This window comes from Crocuta crocuta, unplaced genomic scaffold, assembly GCF_008692635.1.
Source record: "Crocuta crocuta isolate KB4526 unplaced genomic scaffold, BGI_CrCroc_1.0 scaffold108, whole genome shotgun sequence".
NCBI classification, from domain to species: Eukaryota; Metazoa; Chordata; class Mammalia; order Carnivora; family Hyaenidae; genus Crocuta; species Crocuta crocuta.
This window is the reverse complement of record NW_027532825.1, coordinates 5,321,522-5,344,934: the sequence shown is the minus strand read 5'-3', so window position 1 is coordinate 5,344,934 and position 23,413 is coordinate 5,321,522. Positions and strand designations below refer to the sequence as shown.

General features: G+C 38.1%; 1 protein-coding gene across 6 annotated transcripts in view; it reads right to left on the bottom strand.

Annotated features, from left to right (window-relative positions):
* Positions 1–23,016, bottom strand: part of COA1 (cytochrome c oxidase assembly factor 1) — a 77,576-nt gene extending 54,560 nt beyond the window's left edge. For 3 of the 6 annotated variants that reach the window (XM_077781127.1, XM_077781130.1, XM_077781132.1), the window contains exon 1: positions 22,953–23,016. The gene's annotated coding sequence lies outside the window, so the exon portion shown is untranslated. Of the gene's footprint in view, positions 1–21,774; positions 21,885–22,321; positions 22,338–22,952 lie in introns of those variants that run through there. The other 3 variants (XM_077781128.1, XM_077781134.1, XM_077781131.1) reach the window with 2 other exon arrangements.
* Between the last annotated feature and the right edge of the window lie 397 nt (positions 23,017–23,413).

Below are 23,413 nucleotides of genomic sequence, written 5' to 3'. Positions count from 1 at the left end.
CTTTGAAAAGAACACGAGATTTGTCTCTTTGGTTTTCTTTTTTTCTTTCTTTCCATTTTTTGTTTTTGTTTTGGGTTTTGTGGGGGTTTTGCCTTTTTCCCCCCTTGAATTTTGGTACATTAAGTTTAAAGGGTTTTTAAAAAATTAAAGATCTTTAGATCTTTAACACACGATGAAGATCATGTAATAGATCTCACCCTACACTTTTTAACTTTATTTCACTATTTTTGGGAGAGAGAAAGAGTACATGTGCAATCAGGGGAGGGGGCAGAGAGAGGGAGAGAATCCCAAGCTGGCTCTATTCTGTCGGCACAGAACCCAATTCAGGGATCAAACCCACGAACTGTAAGATCATGACCTGAGCCAAAATCAAGAGTCAGAGGCTTAACCAAATGAGCCAACCAGGTGCCCCTCACCCCACACTTTCTACAATTCTATTTCAGTGACAGCCGAAATCCTGGGGTTTGTTTTTTAACATAAATATAAATTAAAACTAAGTATTATAAGACCATGGAAAGATAAGGGGTCACTATGATCCATGTTAGTGTAACTGGGCAGAAGAAAACAATTCCTTTCTATACACGAGAGCATGGGAACTACATTCAGGGAAGAAACCGACCCACTTCAATCTGTAGTCTTCGGGCTCCATCAGTAATACAAGGCAATACACTTAAGATCAACCAGATTAACGATTTTTACCTGTGAGTACAATTTATACTTTGGATTCCTAGAAATTATAAATTAAATGGGTTGAAGGCAGGACCCAAGACTCTACTTTTTACAAAAGTTTCTACAAGGCATCTGGCTTAACGGACACCAGCAAATTGGACAACCTAGAAGAAATGGATAAATTCCTAGAAACATACAACCTACCAAGACTGAAACATGAAGAAACAGAAAACTAAACAGATGGATTACTAGTAAGGAGGTTAATCTGTCATCTAAAACCTCCCAACAAACAAAAGTCTAGGACGTGATGGCTTCATTTGTGAATTTTGTGAAATGTTTAAGAAAAATTAATAACAAACCTTCTTAAACTTTTTCAAAAAAATAGAAGAGGAGGGCACACTTGGAAACTCATTTTATGAAGCCAGAATTGCCCTGCTACAAAAACCAGACAAGGATACCACAAGAAAAGAAAATTAGAGGCCCAAATCCTTGATGAACAAGGATGCAGATATATTCAATAATATAAACAATACATTAAAAGTATCAAATACCATGATCAAGTGGGATTTAATCTAGGTATGCAAAGATGGTTCAACATCCACAAATCAAACAACGTCATACATCACATCAACAAAATGAAAGATAAAAAAAATCACATGATTTTAACAATAGATGCAGTAAAAGCATTTAACAAAATTCAACATCCATTCATGATAAAAACTCTCAACAAAGTGGGAATAGAGGAAATATACCACAACATAAAAAAAGGCCATATATGGCAAGCCCACATCTAACATTCTACTCAATGGTGAAACACTAAGAAATTTCCTCCTAAGATCAGGAACAACATGAGGATGTCCACTCTGGTCACTTTTCCTCAACATAGTATTGGAAGCACTAGCCAGAACAATTAGGCAAGTAGAAAAAAAGTAAAAAAAAAAAAAAAAAATTGAACAAAAACAAATTCAGTAAAGTTGCAGGTTATAAAGCCAATACACAAAAATCTGTTGCATATTTATATGCTAATATCAAACTACAAGAGAAAATAAGAGGGTAATCCCATTTAAGATCCCATAAACGGAATACTTAGGAGCACATTTAACCATAAAGGGGAAAAAAACCTGTATACAAAAAAACTTTAAGATATTGATGAAAGACAGTGAAGACAACAAAAATAAATGGAAAGTTACTCCATGCTCTAGATTGGAAGAATATTGTTAAAGTGTCCATGCTCCCAAAAAAATATACTGATTCAATGCAATCCCTATCAAAATGCCAACATTTGGCATTTGAAGATTTTCAATCTTCACAGAATGAAAACAAAACAATCCTAAAATGTGTAAGGAACCACAGAAGACTGTAAATAGCCAAAGCAATCCTGAAAAAACAAACAATGTGGAGGCATCACAATTCCAGACTTCATGTTACATTACAAAACTGTAGTAATCAAAACAGTGTGGTACTGGCACAGAAACAAACTCATACCTCAACAGAACAGAAAACCCAAAAATAAACCCACAGCTATATGGTCAATTGATTTTTGACAAATGAGGCAAGAATATGTAATGGGAAAAAGACAAATTGTGTTGGGGAAACTGGATGACTACATGCAAAAGAATGAAACTGGACCACTTTCTTTCTTTCTTTCTTTTTTTTTTTTTAATTTATTTCTGAGAGAGAGAGAGCGTGAGCAGGAGAGGGTCAGAGAGAGAGGGGAGGGTCAGGGAGAGAGGGAGATACAGAATCTGAAACAGTCTCCAGGCTCTGAGCTAGCTATCAGAACAAAGCCTGATGCGGGGCTCAAACCCATGAACCGTAAGATCATGACCTGAGCCGAAATCAGATGCTTAGCCAACTGAGCCACCCAGGTGCCCCTGGACCACTTTCTTATACCACATAAAAATAAACTCAAAATGAATTGAAGACCTAAATGTGAGACTTGAAACCATAGAAATCCTAGAAAAGAGCACAGGCATTAATTTCTCTGACATCAGCTGTAACAACATTTTTCTCAATAGGTCTCCTGAGGCAAGGGACAAAAGCAAAACTAAACTTTTGGGACTCTATCAAAATAAAAAGCTTCTGCACAGCAGAGGAAACAACAGAACCCAAGACAGCCTACTGAATGAGAGGAGAGATTTATTTGCAAATGACATGTCTGATAAAAGGTTAGTATCCAAAATACATAAAGAACTTGTACAATTCAACACTCTCAAAACAGACAATCCAATTTAAAAATGCACAGAGGACTCAGACATTTTTCCAAAGAAGTCACACATCACACACCAACAGGCACATAAATAGATATTCAACCTCACTAATCATCAAGCAAATACAAATCAAAACCACAATGAAATATCACCTCACCCTTTCAGATTGGCTGTTTTCAAAAAGACAAAAATGACAAGTGTCAAAAATACAGAGAAAGGAAAACCCTCATACACTGTTGGTGAATGTAATTCCTACAACCAACATGGAAAACAGTATGGAGGTTCCTCAAAAAATTAAAAATAGAACTACCAAGGTATCTGGACAGCTCAGTAGGTTGAGTGTCCCAATTCAGCTCAGGTCATGAGATCTCATGGCTCGTGAGTTCAAGCCCCGCACTGGGCTTGTTGCTATCAAGGCAGAGCCCACTTTGGATCCTCTGTCCTCCTCTCTGTTCCTACCCCACTCACAGTCTCTCTCTCTCTCTCTCTCTCAAAAACATTAAAAAAATAAAAATAATAAAAATAAAAAATAGAACTACTATGGAATCCAGCAATTCCACTTCTGGGTACTTGCCCAAAGAAAGCAAAAACACAATGCAAAGAGACACATGTACCCTTATGCTCATTACAGCATTATTTGAAACTGCCAAGTTATTAACAAATTTTTTTTTTTAATTTTTTATTTCTAGGAGAGAGAGAGACAGCGTGAGCAGGGGAGGGTCAGAGAGAGAGGGAGTCACAGACTGAAACAGGCTCCAGGCTCTGAACCGGCAGTCAGCACAGAGCCCAACACGGGGCTCGAACCCACATACCGCGAGATCACGACCCAAGCGAAAGTCGGACGCTTAACCGACTGAGCCACCCAGGCGCCCCAAATTATTAACAAATAACAAGTTATTAACAAGTTATTATTAACAAATAAGTAACTTAAATGTTCATCAACAAATAAATGGATAAGAAGATGGAAAATATACATTAAATAGAATACTACTTAGCCATAAGAAGGGACAAAATCTTGCCACTTTTGACAACATGGATGAACCTGGAAGGTATTATATTCACTGAAATAAGTCAGACAAAGACAAATACTGTATGAGTTCACTAGTATATGTATCTAAATAAACAACAATAACAACAACAACAAAATGGGCGCCTGGGTGGCTCTCAGTTAAATATCTGACTTCGGCTCAGGTCATGATCTCATGGCTCATGGTTTCCAGCCCTGTTTCAGGCTCTGTGATGACAGCTCAGAGCCTGAAGCCTGCTTTGGATTCTGTGTCTCCCTCTCTCTCTGCCTCTCCTCCATTCATGCTCACGCACATGCGCTCAAAAATAAACACAAAAAAATTATAAAAAAAAATAAAACTAATGAACCAATAAACAAAACAGAAACAGACTCACAGATACAGAAAACATGCTGTTGGTTACCAGAGTAGGGAGGACAAAATAAATGAAGGGGATTAAAAGGTACAAACTTCTAGTTATAAGAAAAATAGGTCATGAAGGTGAAAAGTACAGCATAGTGACATAGTCAATAATATTGTTAATAACTTTGTATAGTGACAGATGGTAACTAGATTGGGGGGTCATTTTGTAATGTATAAAATTACCAAATCACTAATTATGTACACCTGAAAGTAACAGGCTATTGTACATCAATTATTCTTCAATTTTTAAAAAAAGGCATGCCATTGAGCTGCTGGGGACGCCTCACCTATGGATCCCTGCAACTGACCCATGGGCACCCCCCAGTGCTCTGCATGTACAACACACCACTGTGGATAGCACCCTGCACCCTCCCCATGGCAGCCACCCAGAACAAGGTTTTTGGTTTTTGTTTTATAATTTATCTTTGAGAGAGAGAGAGAGAGAGAGAGCGCACAAGCAGGGAAGGGGCAGATAAAGAGAGAGGGAGACACAGAATCCGAAGCAAGTTCAGAGCCCAACACAGGGCTCAAACCCACAGTGAGATCATGACCTGAGCTAAAGTCAGGTGCTTAACCTACTGAGTCACCCAGGCGCCAGCAGAACAAACTTTGGCAGGTGAGCATGCTTGGAAAGCCAATCTTGGAGAAAACTTAAGCATTCAGCATCACCCTAGGGAACACAAGAGGGAAGCTGTCAACAGCTAGCCCAGCTTTGCAGGATTGAGAAAAGGCATACAAGCTTAAGAATTTTTTCTGCCAGAAGAGGGAGCAAGAAGTATGGAGCAAGTGTAGGAGAGATCCGAGAAAGACTAAATAAATCCCTCACAGAGCTGAAGGAAGAGATCTCTCTCCCAAAACCAGTGAACAAACATTGAAGATGACTGCTTCTTCAAAAGTAAAGATAGCAATGCAAGACATGAAGAAATATGAAATATCAAGGGACATAACAACAGAAAAGGAATACGGTAATTTTCCAATAACTGAACCCAAAGAAATGGAGATCAGAAATTTACCCAATAAGAATTCAATACAGTGGCTTTAAGGAAGCTCAGTGAGCTACAAGAAAACATAGAAAGGCAATTCAATGAAATTAGGAAATGGACCAAAAAAAAAAGAGAACTTTATAGAAGGTAGAAATCATTAATAAGAATCAAACAGAAATTCTGGAGGTGGAGAAAGAATATAGCGAATGAAATGAAAAATACAATAGAGAACATTAACAGGAGAATGCATCAAACAGAAGGAAGAATCTGTGAAACAGAAGGCAAGACTTTTGAAATTATCAGCTGGAGTGGAACAAAGGAAAAAAAGAATAAAAAAGAGTATTGACTGTCTATGTGAACTATAGGATATCATGAGAAATTATCTACGTAGTATTGCAGTCTCAGAAGGGGATGAAGGGAAAAAGGACAGATAGCTTATTTAAAGAAATAATAGCTGAGAATCTCCCAAATCTGAAGAAAGATTAAAACACCCAGGTTCAATCCTAAATAACTTTTTCCAACTTGCATTAAAATAAATCTGTCTCAAATCAAAGAGAAAGAATTGTAAAAGCAGGAGGGAAAAAAATCCTCAGTTGCAAGGGAACCCTCATAAGGCTATCAGCAAATTTGTCAGCAGAAATCTTACAGGCCAAGAAAGAACAGTATGATATATTCAAAGTGCTGAAAGAAAAAAAACTTACAATCAAGAATATGTTACCTTGCAAAGTTGTCCTTCAGAAATGAAGGATATAAAGACATTCCCAAACAAAAGCCAAGAGAGCTCGTCACCCCACACCTGCCTTATAAAAAATGTTGAATGGAGTTCTATGAACTAAAATGAAAGGATGCTAATTAGTAACATGAAAACATACACTGGTAAGGTAAGTACAAGTCAAGCTTAGAATATTCTGAAATTGTAATATGTGGGTGTAGTAACCACTTAACTTCAAAATAAAGGCTAAAGGACAAAAATATGAAAAATAACTACAGCCACTGTAATTTATAAATTAGTTATAAATGATGGCATCAAAAACATTAAAGATGAAGGTGTAAAATGCTAGTTTTTGTATGTGTTCAAAGTTAAGTTATTACCAGCATGAAATACACTATTATATCTATAAGATGTTTTATGGAAATCTCAAATGTAACCAAAAAGCAAAAACTTTCAGCGGATAAAAAAAACATAAAGACATCAAAGCAACATAAAATCCTCAATTCCCAAAGAAGACGGCAGGAGAAGAATGAGAGAACTTATAAAACACCAGAAAACAATAAGATGACATTAATATTCTTTACTTAACAGTCATTACTTTGAATGTACTTGGATTAAATTCTCCAATCAAAAGGCATAGGCATGGCAGTGCAGATAAAACCAAAACCGAACTATGTGATCTATACAAAAGGAAAACTCCAGGTTTAGGTACGTACAGAGGTTAAAAAATGAAGGAATAACAAAGATATTCCTTGCAGACAGAAACCAAAAGGGAGCAAAGTAACTGGGTGGCTTAGTCGGTTAAATGTCGGACTTTTGATTTCAGTTCAGGCCATGATCTCATGGTTCGTGAGATCAAGCCCCACATCAGGCTCTATGCTGACAGCACAGAGCCTCCTTGGGATTCTCTCTCTGTCTCTCTGTCTTTCTCTCTCTCTCTCTCTCAAAAATAAACATTTAGGGGCACCTGGGTGGCTCAGTTGGCTAAGCATCCAACTTTGGCTCAGGTCATGATCTCACTGTTTGTGAGTTCATCCATGCATTAGGCTTGCTGCTGTTAAGCACAGAGCCTACTTTGGATCCTTTGTCCCCCTTTTTCTGCCTCTCTCCATCTCTCTCTAAAAAATAAAACATTTAAGGGGCGCCTGGGTGGCTCAGTCAGTTAAGTGGCCAACTTCGGCTCGGCATGATCTCACAGTCTGTGGGTTCGAGCCCCGTGTGGGGCTCTGTGCTGACAGCTCAGAGCCTGGAGCCTGTTTCAGATTCTGTGTCTCCCTCTCTCTCTCTGCCCCTCCCAGCTCATGCTCTGTCTCTTTCTGTCTCAAAAATAAATAAATATTAAAAAAATTTTTTAAATAAAAGTAAACATTTAAAATAAATAAACAACAACAAAAAAAGAAACCAAAAGAGAGGAAGAGTTGTTATATTTAATTCAGAGAAGATAGACTTTAACTGAAAAGTTGAAACCAGAAACAAAGGTTGTAATATAATAATAAATCAATTCATGTATATATGTGTGTATATACATGTGTGTGTGTATATATATTTAAGATTGATATATATATGTATGTGTATACACATACATACACATACACACACACACACACACACACACACGGCCAATAATGGAGCATCTACATATACTAAGCCAATACCAGCAGATATGAAGGGAGAAAATACAGTAATAGCAGAGGACTGAAATACTCCATTTTCAACAACGGATAGCTTATTCAGAAAACGAATACGGAAATCTTGGAGTTGACAAAATGGACTTAACAGACATTTACAGAACATTCCATTCAAAGGCATCAGAATATACATTATTTCTAAGTACACACAAAATATATTCCTAGATCATATAACTGGTCAAAAAACAAGTCTTACAAAATTTAACTAGATTGAAATCACAGCAAATATCTTTTCTGACCAAAATGGCATAAAACTAAAATTCAATTACAAGAGGAAAATTCACAAACATGTGGGAATTAAACAATATATTCCCAAATAACCAATGAGTCACAGAAGAAGTCAAAACAGAAATCAAAAAGTATCTTGAAACAAATGAAAAAGGAAACCCAACATACCAAATTCATGAAATATGATGCAGTTTACAGCAATAAAGTCCTTACCAAAAAATAGACATTTCAAAAATAAGCCACCTAACCTTATAGCTAAAGGAACTAGAAAGAGATCAAACTAGGCCTAAAATTGGCAGAAGGAAAGAAATAACAAAGATAAGATCAGAAATAAATAAAATTGAGACCACAAAAACAAAGAAAGATCAACAAAATTAAGAGGGTTTTTTTTTTCCCAAAATCCACAATCCTTTCGCAGACTCAGGAAAAGAAAACAAAAGATTCAAATAAATAAAAGTCAGAAATTAAACAGGAGATATTAAATATGACACCATAGGACTACAAATGATCAAAAGAAACTACTATAAATGCCAACAAACTGAGTAACCTAGATAAAATGGACAATTTCCTAGAAACATACAACTTACCATGCCTGAATCATGAAGAGAAAATTTGAACAGACCAAAAATGAATAAGGAAATTGAATCGCTAATCAAAAGACCCCTAACAAGAAGTCAGGTTCAAATGGTTTCACTAGTGACTCTGCCAAACATTTGGAAAAGAATTAACACCAATCCTTCTTAAAGTCTTGCAAACTACAGAAAAGGGAACACTCACAAACTCATTTTACAAGGCCAGTATTATCCCAAAAACAAAGCTAGATACGAACACTACAAGTAAAGAAGACTACAGGCCAATATGCCTGATAAATACGAATGCAAAAACTCTCAAAAAATTACTAGTAAACCAAATTCTATAGCACATTAAAAGGTCATATACTATGATCAAGTGGGACTTATCCCTGAGATGCAAGAATGGCTTAAACATTTGCAAATCAATAAATGTGATTTAACAGAATGAGCATTTAAAATCATATGATCGCCACAATAGGTGCAGAAAAAGCATGTGGGGAAAAATGATAAAAATGTTCAATAAATAGAAGGAATATACACCAATAATAATAAAGGCCATATGACTATACAACAGCTAATAATAAACTCAGCAGTGAAATACTGAAAGCATTTCCTCTAAGATCAGGAACAAGACAGGAAGCCCACTTTCATCATTCCTATTCAACATAGTACTGGAAATCCTAGTCAGAGCAATTAGGCAAGAAAAAGAAGTAAAACACATCCAAGTCATAAAACAGAAAGAAATTATCTCGGCAGGTAACGTGTTCTTACACACATATGAAATCCTGAGGGCTACACCAAAAAAACTGTTAAAACCGATCTTGTTAAATTTATAGGACACAAAATCAACGTACAGAAATCAAGTAGCTTTTCTACACATTCACAATGAAATATCTAAAAGGGAAATAATGAAAACAATCTCCATTATAATAGCACCAAAAACAATGAGATACTTAGAAATATATTTAACCAAGGAGGTAAAAGATCTTTATTCTGAAAACTATGAGACACTAATGAACAAAATGGAAGAAGACACAAATAAATGGAAATATACCCTGAGTTCAATTAAAAGATTTAATACTGTTAAAATGGACATACTACTCATTGCTATCTATAGCTTTAATACAATCCCTATAAAAACTCCAGTGGCATTTTTTACAGAAAAATCATATGAGAGGCACCTAGGTGGCTCAGTTGGTTGAGCATCTACCTCTGGATTTCAGCTCAGGTCACAATCCCAGGATCGTGGGATTGAGCACTGCGTCAGGTTCTATGCTGAGCATGGAGCCTGCTTGGTGTTCTCCTTCTCTCCCTCCCTCCCTCCCTTTCTCTCTCCCTCTCCCTCTACCCCCCACCCTCTCCCCCTCTCTCTATGGAAAAAATTTTTTTTATTAAAAATAAATTTAAAATAAAAAAATAAAGGCATGCCTGGGTGGCTCAGTCACTTAAGTGACTGACTTTGGCTCAGGTCATGATCTTACAGTCATGAGTTTGAGCCCCATGTCAGCCTCTGTGCTGACACCTCAGAGCCTGGAGTCTGCTTCAGTTTCTGTGTCACCCTCTCTCTGCCCCTCCCCTAGTTCAGTCTCTTTCTCTCTCTCTCTCTCCCTCTCACTCAAAAATAAACAAACATTTAAAATAATAAAATAGGGGCACCTGGGTGGCTCAGTCGGTTGAGAGTCCGACTTTGGCTCAGGTCATGATCTCACGGTTCGTGGGTTTGAGTCCTGCGTTGGGCTCTGTGCTGACGGCTCAGAGCCCGGAGCCTGTTTCAGATTCTGTGTCTCCCTCTCTCTCTGCCCCTCCCCTGTTCATGCAGTCTGTCTGTCTCTCTCTCAGAAATAAACATTAAAAAATTTTTAATAATAAAAATCACATGGAACAATAAGACCCAAGAGCCAAACCAATCCTGAGAAGTAATACCAAATTCGGAGGCATCAAATTTCCTGATTTCTAACCATATTACAAAGCTATAGTAATCAAAACAATATGGTACTGGCATAAAAACAGAAACAGAGTGGCAGAACAAAATAGAAAACCCAGAAATAAAGCTACACTTATATGGCCAACTAGTATCTGACAAGGAATCCAAGAATACTCAATGGGGAAGAGAATCTCTTTCTAATAAATGTTGCTGAAAAATCATATTCACAGGCGAAAAATGAAATCAGAACATTATGTTACATCACTCACAAAAATTAACTCAGAAATCGAGTAAAGATGGGGCACCTGGGTGGCTCAGTTGGTTAAGCTTCTGACTCTTCATCTTGGTTCAGGTCATGATGTCATGGTTCATGGGACTGAGCCCCACATCAGGCTCTACTCTGATAGGGCACCTGGGTGGTAAAATACACAACTCTTGATTTCGGCTCAGGTTGTGATCCCAGGGCTGTGGGACTGAGCCCTGCAGGAGCCTGCTTAAAATTCCCTCTCTCTCGGGGTGCCTGGATGGCTCAGTCGGTTAAGTATGATCTCACAGTCTGTGGGTTCAAGGCCCATGTCAGGCTCTGTGCTGAAAGTTCAGAGCCTGGAGCCTGCTTGGATTGTGTCTCCCTCTCTGTCCCTCCCCGACTCATGTTCTGTCTCTCTCTCAAAAATAAACTTTTAAAAATAATTTAAAAAATTAAACGTAAAAAAAGAAAAAGATTCCCTCTCCCCAGCTCTTCTCCTTCACCCACTCTCTCTCTCTAAAATAAATACATAAAAGACTACACAATTGTCATCTNTAAAAAAAAAAAAAAAAAGATGCCACTAATAGCATCTAAGACCTAGACTGGTTGCTGAGGCAAGGCAAACACATGTGAAAAATAAAAATTGCACACAATGAAATGTTAGAAGTATGAAACTACAAAACTAAAATCTAGGCAAACTGAGAGAAAGCTCCCAAATATAAAGGACTTCCCACACTTGGAAATTAACAAGTAATGACTGCTAGTCCTGAATTTCCTTTTCTCAGTTGGAAAATAATTTCTTCCACCACACAGAATCTGCACTCAGATGTGCATTTATCCCTAGATTTAATTTGAAAAGCTGAAAACTGGCAAAGTGATGGGTTCCTAATTGCTATATAAATGTCCCTATAAGCCACAAACTTTACTATATTACTAAGCATCTTTTTCTTTGACTAAAATGTGTTGGCTTAAAAACAAGTCTCCCTGCATCTATTCAACTCACTTCCTCCAATCAAGGAACAAATGGGACAGCAGAGAGCATGGAGCCCAGTGAACTAGGGAAAGTGGCAATGATATGAGGCTGTAACAATAAGCAGAGAGATCACAGGGTAGGCTTGTGAAAGAGGGATGTTGTGGTTCAAGGGAAATATCTCTAGTTTATACCAAGAACAGCAGTAAATAATAGCAGGGTCTCCAGCAGGAGATTAATATGATCAGATTTTATATTTTTTGAAATGGCTTTTGCATGAAAAATAAAGTAGAGTTATTAATACATTTTGGCAGACCAGTTAGGAAGGAGTATTCAGATAAGAGACAATAGAGTTTGGACTTCAATGATAGAGGCAGATATGACCACAGTTGAGAGGAATCAAAACAATGTTGAGAGGTCTTAAAGATGAAAACAGGTATTTTCTGTAGCACCCAAATAAATGATGGTCCCAGTCTCCAGGGAAGTATATACTGTCAGATGTAAGTTGCTAGAAGAATAAGGAAAAGAGGAATCCCCTTTTAGGTAGGTTAGGTTTGAAAACCTAGGAATCATCTAAGCATGACTGTCTCGCAAGTTCCACTTCATCATTTCTCACCGAAGATCCACATTAAAGCTTCAAACTCAGGATGCTAGCTGTATCTTTCTGCATCTGCTCCATTTTCTAATTCATTAATGCCACCAATTGTAAGGGATGTTAGGGATAGGATTCCAAATGTGATAGAGAAGGCTAGAATATGAAACATCTAAAGTCTCATGGAGAAGACTTGATGACTCAGAGATTGATCCATAACATTGGAGTTGTTTTTGTCTCAAAGGCTAACTTTACAGAAAAAGTTAACTCACAACTCTGCAAACATTTTAAACCATTTGAAAATAAACATAAAAGTATTAAGGGATACTTTTATGCACATATTGCTTTGCTAAGTATATTACAAAAGTAAGCTAAGTTTTGGAATACAGTCAAGAAAATAGATTTTAAAGTTANTACTTCTCCAAAGAGGACATCCAGATGGCCAACAGACACATGAAACGATGCTCACCATCCCTCCTCATCAGGGAAAAACAAATCAAAACCACACTGAGATACCACCTCATGCCAGTCAGAGTGGCTAAAATGAGCAAAACATTAACTCTTAAATAATTCTTTTTCTATTTCCAAATTCATCTTACGAGGCCATCATTACCCTGATACCAAAACCAGATTAAGGACCCCAATAAAAAAAAAAAGCTACAGGTCAATATCTCTGATGAATATAGATGGAAACAATTGTCAATAAAATACTAGCAAACCAAATTCAACAATAGATTAAAAAATAACTCACCATGATTAAGTAGGATTTATTCCTGGGTTTCAAGAATCATTCAATATATACAAATCAATAAATGTGATACATCACATCAGTAAGAGGAAAGGATAAGAACCATATGATCATTTCAACAGACACGGAAAAAGCATCTGACAAAGTACAACATCCATCCATGCTAAAAACTCAACAAAGTAGGTTTAAAGTGAACATACCTTAACATAATAAAAACCATATATGAAAAATCCACATATACCATCTTTTTTTCTTTCTTTCTTCTTTTTTTTTTTTTTTTTTTTTTTTTTTTTGGCTCACATCATCCCTAATGGGGAAAAACTGACAGCGTTTACCCAAAAGTCAGGAACAAGACAAAGATGTCCACTCTCATCACTTTTATTCAACAGAGTATTAAAAGTCCTATCTACAGCAATTGGAAGACAAAGAAATAAAAGGAATTCAAATCAGTAAGGAAGAAGTAAAACTTTCACTCTTTGCAGATGACATTTTTCCTCTATGCACACATTTCTTCTACTTTATGTAGAAAACCCTAAAGACTCCACCCCAAAAGTGCTAGAACTGTTAAACAAATTCAGTAAAGTTGTAGGATACAAAATCAATGTATAGAAATCTGTTGCATTTCTATATACCAATAATGAAGCAACAGGAAGAGAAATTAAGAAAACAATCAATCTCATTTACAGCTGCACCCAAAATAGTTAAGATACCTACGAATAAACCCAACCAAAGAGGTGAAAAACCTGTACTCTGCAAACTATAAAACACTGATGAAAGAAATGAAAAGACATTCCATGCTCACAGACTGGAAAAGAAATACTTTAAAATGTCCATACTACCCAAAGCTATCTACACATTTAACGTAATCTCTATCGAAACACCAACAGCATTTTTCACTGAACTAGAATAAACAATCCAAAAATGTGTATGGAACCACAAAAGATTTCAAATAGTCAAAGCAAAACAATATTGAAAAAGAAAAGCAAAGCTGTAGGCATCACAATTTCCGACTTCAAGTTATATTTCAAAGTTGTAGTAATCAAAACAGTATGGTACTGGCACAAAAAAAAGACACATAGATCAATCACAGAACAGAAAATCCAGAAATAAACCCACAACTATATGGTCAATTAATCTTAAACAAGCAGGAAAGAATATTCAATGGGAAAAATATAGTCTTTTCAACATATGGTGGTGGGAAAGCTGGAGAGCAAGATGTAAGAGAATGGAACTGGGAGACTTTCCTATACCACATACAAAAACACATTCAAGGGGCGGCTGGGTGGCTCAGTAGGTTAAGCGTCCGACTTCCGCTCAGGTCATGAGTTCATGGTTTGCGGTTCGAGCCCCGTGTTGGGCTCTATGCTGACTGCCAGCTCAGAGCCTGGATCCTGTTTCAGATTCTGTATCTCCCTCTCTGTCTGACCCTCCCCTGCTCTCTCGCTCACTCGCTCTCTCTCTCAGAAATAAATAAAACATTAAAAAAATTAAAAATAAAAACACATTCAAAATGGATTAAGGATCTAATTGTATGACCTGAAACCATAAAAATGCTAGCAGGGAACACAGGTAGTAATTTCTTTGACATCAGCCATAGCAACCTCTTTCAAGATAGGTCTCCTGAGGCAAAGGAAACAAAAGCAAAAACAAACTACTGGGACTACATCAAAATAAAACGTTTCTGCACCATGAAGAAAACAATCAACAGAACTAAGTAAAAAGTCAACCTACCGAATGGGAGAAGATATTTGCAAACAACATATCCAAAAAAGGGTAGTATCCAAAATATTATAAAAAACTTATAAAACTCAAAATCCAAAAAACAAATATTCTGATTTTAAAATGGGCAGAAGACATTAAGAGACATTTCTCCAAAGAAGACATAAACATGGCTAACAGACACATGAAAAGATCCTCAACATCAGTCATCATCAGGCAATACAAATCAAAACTACAATGGGATATCACTTCAAATCTGCCAGAAGGCTAAAATCAACAACACAAGAAACAAACAAGTATTTGCAAGGATGTGGAGAAAGGAAAACCCTCTTACACTGTTGGTGGGAATGCAAACCAGTACAGCCACTCTGGAAAACAGGATAGAGTTTCCTCAAAAAGCTAACAATACAACTACCCTATGACCCATCAATCACACTACTGGGTATTTACCCAAAGAACACAGGACACTACTTCAAAGGGATATATGCATCCAATGTTTATAGCAGTATTATTTACAATAGCCAAGATATAGAAACAGCCCAAGTGTCCAGTGACTGATGAATGGATAAAGAAGAGGTGGAGCGCGCGCGCGCGCACACACACACACACACACACACACACACAATGGAATATTATTCAGCCATAAAAAAGAATGAAATCTTGCCATTTGCTATGACATGGATGGCACTAGAGAGTATAATGCTAAATGAAATGTCAGTCAGAGGGGCGCCTGGGTGGCTTAGTCGGTTAAGCGTCCGACTTTCGCTTAGGTCATGATCTCACGGTTCGTGGGTTCGAGCCCCGCGTTGGGCTCTGTGCTGACTGCCAGTCAGAGCCTGGGGCCTGTTTCAGACTGTGACTCCCTCTCTCTCTGACCCTCCCCTGTTCACGCTGTCTCTCTCTCTCTCTCTTCTAGAAATAAATAAAACATTTAAAAAAAAAAAAGAAATGTCAGTCAGAGAAAGACAAACACCGTATGATTTCACTCGCATGTGGAATTTTAGAAACAAAAAAAAAACAAGCAAAGAGAAAAAAATTAGAGAAAGAGAGCATGAAACAGATGAATAATTATAAAGAAGAATCTGATGGTTACCAGAGGGGAGGGAGGAATGGGTTAAATACGTGATGGGGATTAAGGAGTGCACTTATCATGAGGAGCACAGGGTGATGTATGGAACTGCTGAATTACTATACTGTACACCTGAAACTAATATAACACTGTATATTAACTAAGTGGAATTAAAATTAAAACTTAAATCTTAATTGTTTTTCTGAAGTAAAAACTTAAAGCAATTATCTTCCAGCTGACAAGCATTACAATCTTTACCAGTACGTCCTATTACGTACGGCACCACACTGCCACCTGCTGGAAGATATCACTAACAAAATGTTTTTATTCCTAATCAAGTTTGTGGCGGAGTCTGTGAACTTCTGAAAGAAGATGAAAAGGAGTATGTTGATTTTACCCTTTCTGGCCCATCACACTTGATAAAAACAATTAGTAAAGAGTCTGGTCTCTGGTTTTTGCATCTGCCACCTAGGAGATACCCACTGACTGAATGGTTCTGGTGGCAATGGGGCTTGCATTTCCTGAATCCCAAAGGACGATAATAATTAGAAACATTTCTTGGCAAGGGTGCTTGAGTGGTTCAGTTGGTTAAGCATCCAACTTTGGCTCAGGTCATGATCTCACAGTTCGTGGGTTCAAGCCCCACTACAGGCCCTGTGCTGACAGCTCAGAGCCTGGAGCCTGCTTCATATTCTGTTTCCCAAGCTCTCTGCCCCTCCCCCACTTGTGCTCACTTGCATGTGCGCGCGCTCTCTCTCAAAAATAAACCTTAAAAAAAATTTTTAATCACTTATATAGTATGTAATTTAAAGACAGAAGTAAAAGTAACTATAATTACAGTAATTAGTTAAAGAATACATAAGATAGACATAAAATACATAATCAAAAACAAAAAACATAAGAGTAAAAATATAGAGCTTTAGAATGCATTTAAACTTGTTATCAACTTAACATAGACAGTTGTAAGTATAAATTTTTTTTTAATGTTTTATTTATTTCTAGGAGAGAGAGAGAGAGATAGCATGAGCAGGAGAGCGTCAGAGAGAGAGGGAGTCACAGATTGAAACAGTCTCCAGGCTCTGAGCCCGCAGTCAGCACAGAGCCCAACGCGGGGCTCGAACCCACGAACCGCGAGATCATGACCTAAGCGAAAGTCGGACACCCAACCAACTAAGCCACCCAGGCGCCCCTGTAAGTATAAATTTTTATAGATAAGCCTCATGATAACCACCAAGCCAAAATCTAGAGTAGATACACAGAAGATAATGAGAAAGGAATCAAAGCATACCCCTAAAGCAACTCATCAAATCAAAAGAAGAAAGGAACAAAACTACAAAACAGCCAGAAAACAAAATAGCAATAAGTACATATCTATCAATAATTACTTTGAATGTGGGGTATCTGCCTAGTTCAGTTGGTACAGCATGCAAACCCTGATTTGGGGGTTTAAGTTTGAGCTCCTCCACACTGGATGTAGAGATTACTTAAAACTAAAATCTTTTTTAAAATTACCGTAAATGTAAGTGCCTAAATTTTCCATTAAAAGACAGAGGGTGACTGAATGGATAAAAAACAAGACCCATCATTCTTTTAAAATACACATGAGGGGCGCCTGGGCGGCTCAGTTGGTTAAGCATCTAACTTCAGCCCAGGTCATGATCCCATGCTTTGTGGATTCAAGCCCCACATCAGGCTCTGTGCTGACAGTTTAGAGCCTGGAGCCTGCTTCAGATTCTGTGCCTCCCTCTCTGCCCTTCTCATGCTTGCACTCTGTCTGTGTCCCAAGAATAAATAAGTATTTTTTAAAAATTAAAATTAGAAAAAATAAAATGCACATGAAACATTTTCCAGCACAGATCACATGTTAGGCCACAAAACAAATCTCAATAATAAAGAAGATTGAAATAATCCAAACATCTTTTCTAAACACAACACTATAAAACTAGAAATCAATTACAAGAAAAAAAACTAGAAATAAACACAAACATGTGAAGGCTAAACATGGTACTAAACAACCAATGGGTCTCAGAAAAAAAAAAAAAAACAAAGAGGAAATCAAATACCTGAGGCAAATGAAAATGGAAGCACCGTGGTTCAAAATCTTTGGAATGCAGCCAAAGCAGTACTAAGAGGGAAGTTTATAGTAATATAGGCCTGGTCCATTTTAAGAAATAAGAAAAATTCCTAAAAAACAATCTAACTGTACAAGGAACGAAAATAGAAAAAGAATAACCAAAGCCTGAAGTTAGTAGAAGAAAATAAAGATACTGAAAATAAATGAAGTAGAGACTTTAGAAAACAGTAAAAAAGAACAATGAAACCAAGAGCTGATTCTTTTAAAAGACAAACAAAGCTGATAAACCTTTAGCCAGGCTCATTAAGAAAAAAAAGAGAGAGGACTAATATAAAATCAGAAATGAAATAGAAGTATAGCCCACACCAAAAACACAAAGGATTATGGAAATACTACAAATAATTATATGCCAACAAACTGGACAACCTAGAAGAAATTAGTAAATCCCTAAAAACATACATTTTTCCAAACAGAATTAGGAAGAAATAGAAAATGTAGACAGACTCATTATTAGTAATGAAATTGAATCAGTAATGAAAAAACTCCCAACAAATAAAAGTCCAGGACCAGATGGCTTCACTGGTAAATTTTATTAAACATTTAAAGATCAAACTATTCCAAAATCTTAAAGAAGGAAAAGCTCCAAGTTTTTTTTTTTTTTTTTTTTTAACGTTTGTTTATTTTTGAGAGAGACAGAGTTCAAGCAGGGGAGGCACAGAGAGAAATGGAAACACGGAATCCAAAGCAGGTTCTAGGCTCTGAGGTGTCAGCACAGAACCTGATGCGGGGCTCCAGTTCACAAACTGTGAGATCATGACCTGAGCCAAAGTCAGATGCTTAACTGACTGAGCCACCCAGGCGTGCTCCTAAGTTCATTTTTTTAAGACCAACATTATCCTTGTATCAAAACCAGACATATACAAACAAAAAAACAAAAAGGAAAGAAAAAAATTACAAACAATATCCTTGATGAGCATGATTCAAATATCCTCAACAAAATATTACCAAACTGAATTCAACAATACATTAGAAGGATCATTCACCATAATCAATGGGGATTTATTCCAAGAATGTAAGGATGGTCCAATATCCACAAATAAATCAACAGGATACATCACATTAAGCAAATGAAAGGCAAAAATCATATGATCATCTCAATCAAAGAAGAAAAAAAATCTGACAAAATTCAACATCCATTCATGATAAAACTCTCAACAAAGTGAGTAAACAGAACATACTGCAACAAAATGAAGGCCATTTATGAAAAACATAGAGCTAACACCATACTCAGTGGTGAAAGCTGAAAGCTCTTCTCTAAGATCAAGGGCAAGACAAGGATCCCCACCTGTATGCAACAGGGTTCTAAAAGTCCTAACCACAGCAATTAGGCAAGAAAAACAAATAAAGAGCATCTAAATTGGTAAAGAAAAGGTAAAACCATCACTATTTGCAGCTGACATGATACTACGTAAAGAAAACCCTAAAGACTACACCAAAAAAAAACAAAAAAAAACTATTAGAACAAATTCAGTAAAATTGCTGAACACAAAACTATTATACAGAATTCTGTTGCATTTCTATAGGCTAATAATGAACTAGCAGAAAGAGAAATTAGAAAAAAATCCCATTTATAATGCATCATAAAGAATAAAATGCCAAGGAATAAGTTTATCAAAGGTTCGGACAGGTCTGAAGATGACACAAAGCCCAGGTCCGAAGACAAAAAGCACAGTTCAAGCCCTGCACACATAAAATCTTCAAATAACTATTTGAAGACCTACTGTTTGATGACCAACTGTCCAACATGGCTCTCCCAAATCTAATGCAGTATATTACACATAAATAAGAGAATAAGGGAATAACACCTAGGAATCTGTTTGAAATAGAAAATCAAAAGAATCTACATAGCTAAAGCAGATTATAGTATTTTTTCAAGGCAGAGAGATAAGGAGGCATCAGTGTCTGAAACAATGAAAGCTATTTAGTTAAAATAGTACCTGGGACTCCTATACTAACCAGTGTCAGTTTCTATAACCCCTATAATTTAAGAACAGTATCCCAAACTGCCACATGAAAGCCTTTTATAAGACTGAGACCTGACAACACAAAAATGCAAAACATTAGTGTAGTAAAAGGCACAAAACAAAGTTAACAGGCAAATATACTGAAAATATCTGCCACATATCCAGCAGTCAATGGATTAATATCTCTACACAAAGAACTCCTACCAATTAATAAGGAAAAGATGAAACTCAATAGGGAATAGACAAATTATATAAACTGTTTCCCCCCTGCTTCGTTTTTCAACTCTTAAAATGCTGCTCACAGGTTCTTCACAGCATGGCTTCCTGGGCCTGGTCTTCCACACATAAAAGCTGTTGTCAACTCAGTCTCTGAATTAGCCCCATAGACCTATAACCTGGTTGCCATATATTTTAATGAGTAAAAATTAACCTCATATGCTTTTCATTTAAAGGAATTATCACAATCTACAAGACCGTCATATGTCTAATAAAGGACTAGTACTTAGAATATATAGGTACAATTCCACAATGAAAAGACAAATAGTCTAATTTTTAAAATGGGCACAGGATATGAAAAGACATTTCTCCAAAGATATACAAATGGCTGATATCACATGAGAAGATGCTCAACATCATTAGCCATCAAAGAAATGAAAATCTAAACAATGAGATACAGTTTACAGCTACTAGAATGACTAGAATTAAAAATATAATAATAATAATAATGACAAGTGTTGGCAAGGATACGAAGAAATCAGAACCTTCATATACTGTTGAGGGGAATATAACATGGTGCAGCTGCTTTCAAAAACAGTCTGGCAGTTCCTCAAAATGTGAAATATAGAGTTGCCATATGGCCCCGGCAATTCTAATCTTAGGTATATACCCAAGAGAAATGAAAACATGATGTTCACACCTGCATTATTCATAGCAACCCAAACTCAAATGTCTACTATTGACCAATGGATAAATAAATGGTGGTCTATTCATACAATAAGATACTATGTAGCAGTAAAAAGGAATGAAATACTGATATGAAGTACTGAATGAAGTACATGAACTTTGGTGAACAACGACAACAAAAGACCACATATTGAATATCATTTTATGAACTGCCCAGAATAGGCATATATATAGGCATTAGATCAGTAGTTGCATAGGGCTAGGAGTGGGGTGGGGTGGGGTAAAACCCCAAACACTCCTAATAGGTACAGAACTTCTTTTGGGGGTGATGAAAATACTTTAAAATTGATTGCAGTGAAGGCTGCACCATTTTGTGAATGTACTAAAACTCAATGGATACTTTAAATGGGTAAATACTATGGTATGTGAACTATATCTCAATAAGCTGTTACTTTTCTAAAGATTTTTTTTTTCCCTATTATATCCCTAGCTCCTAAAACAGTGCCTGGCCATAAGAGGAATTCAAAAAACTTCTGATGGAATGGAAAAATAAATTGCAAAAAACAGGTAAACCATTATAAAACTTTCATATCCAAACTGATGAAATTACTGCATGATGGCATCGATGGAGCACAAAATGTATATGTGTAGGCGTGTTTTCCATGAAAGGAGAGGAGACTGAAAAACTCAGCATGAGCAAGACCTTGGAAGTCTGGAAGCCAGGCTAAGGAATTTGTATTATCCTGAATCAAAGGGCAGGCAAATACGATTTTGAGCACGGTAATAACATAGTCAGATTTGTGTTTTACACATGCAAAGTTTAAGTAAAGAGTCATTACTTCTATACAAAGGTGCAAATGCCTTAAAAGTACAGCAATACCCCACAGGTAAGAATGAGTAAGAGTTGGGGGAAGATTCAAGAAGAAGCGAAGCAAGTATCAAAATATAAGAATCTGGGGCACTTAGGTGGCTCAGTCGGTTAAGCACCTGACTTGGGCTCGGATCATGATCTCACCATTTCCACCTGGAGTTGGGCTCCGTGCTGACAGCTCGGGGCCTGCAGCCGGCCTCTCTTTCTGGGCCCCGCCCCCGGCCCCCTCCGGCTCCTGCTTGCTCGCTCGCTCTCTCAAAAATAAAAATATTTAAAAGAAATTTTTAATATAAGAGTTTTTAAAATTTTTTAATGTTTATTCCTTCTGAGAGAGAGCAGGGGAGGGAGGGANGAGACATAAGCATCCAAGACAGGCTCCAGGCTTGCAGTTGTCAGCATAGAGCTCCACACCGGGTTAGAACTCACTAATGGTGAGGTCAGGACCTGAGTCAGGCGCTTAACTGACCCAGGAGTCTCTCGACTGGGTCCCTCGAAACCTAAGAATATTTATGGGTTTTTAATATTCCACACGTCACACCCCCTCATACACAAACGTACAGACTGATATTCATGCACACACATTAATGCCGCCCTGACACTAAAATCGCCCCTATCATCAAAACCCTGTATGGAGCTCAAGTGTGATGAGGGCAAACTTCACTATGACCACTATCAGGAAATTATTTTATACCATCATCTAGGCAGGGTCTTCCTCAGTGTTGTAACTCAGAAGCACCAACCAAGTTCCCTGTTCCACCTGTTAGAAAGGGCTCCAGTTCGGGGCGCCTGGGTGGCTCAGTCGGTTAAGCATCCGACTTCGGCTCAGGTCATGACCTCACAGTTCGTGGGTTCGAGCCCCGCGTCGGGCTCTGTGCTGACAGCTCAGAGCCTGGAGCCTGTTTCAGATTCTGTGTCTCCCTCTCTCTCTGACCCTCCCCTGCTCACGCCGTCTCTTTCTCTCTCTCCTAGAAATAAATAAAAAATATTTTTTAAAAAAAAGCTCGTTCCTCACAAACGCGGTCTTAGGACCGCTCAGCAGGGCTGCAGTGCAAGCCCACGGTCAGCTCCTCACGGCCTCACAACCCCAGGACGAGGAAGCACCTCGCAGCATCCGAAGGCGCTGAGCCTGCCGAGGGCCCCCTCCCACCAACCAAGCAGCAGGGAGGTCGCGACGCGGTGGACGCGCAAGCGGCCAGGTGATCCCTAAGGGCACCCCCTTGCCGAAACCCACGCGGCACACAAACGCAGCAGCCCAGACTGCGGGAACCAACTTTTCCGGGGGTAAAAGAGACCGGGACGCTCGGGCCCGCAGGGCACCTAACCTGTCAAAGACACAACCACCACAGCCAAACCCGTGCGCTTTCCTTCCGGAAGCGGGAGAGTGGGTGGGACTAGCCCGCAGCCCCGCAAATCATGCGCAGAGCAGTCGAGACTTCCGGTTGGCCCTCTTCCGGTGGGGGCTAGAGCGCCGAGGTGCGCCGGGCGCTCCAGCGCTGGGGCCCCGGGCGAAGGCGACCGAGCTGATGCCCCAGACTAAGAATGGTGGACTGTGGCTTCGACTTCGGACTCGCACGGGGGAGGAAGCGGTCCCCTCAGACCCCCTCTTTTTGTTTTGTGTCCGTTAGCGCCAGGGTACGTTCAGTCCCACCGCGCTAGGTGAGGAGATTTAAACCACCAGCTGCAATTGCCCCTCACAGGATCTGGAGCTTTGGCTGAAGTCCAAGCGAGTGAGGTTTTGGGGCGACGGTAGGGTTCAGAGCTGACCGCCGAGAAAGAATTCTTG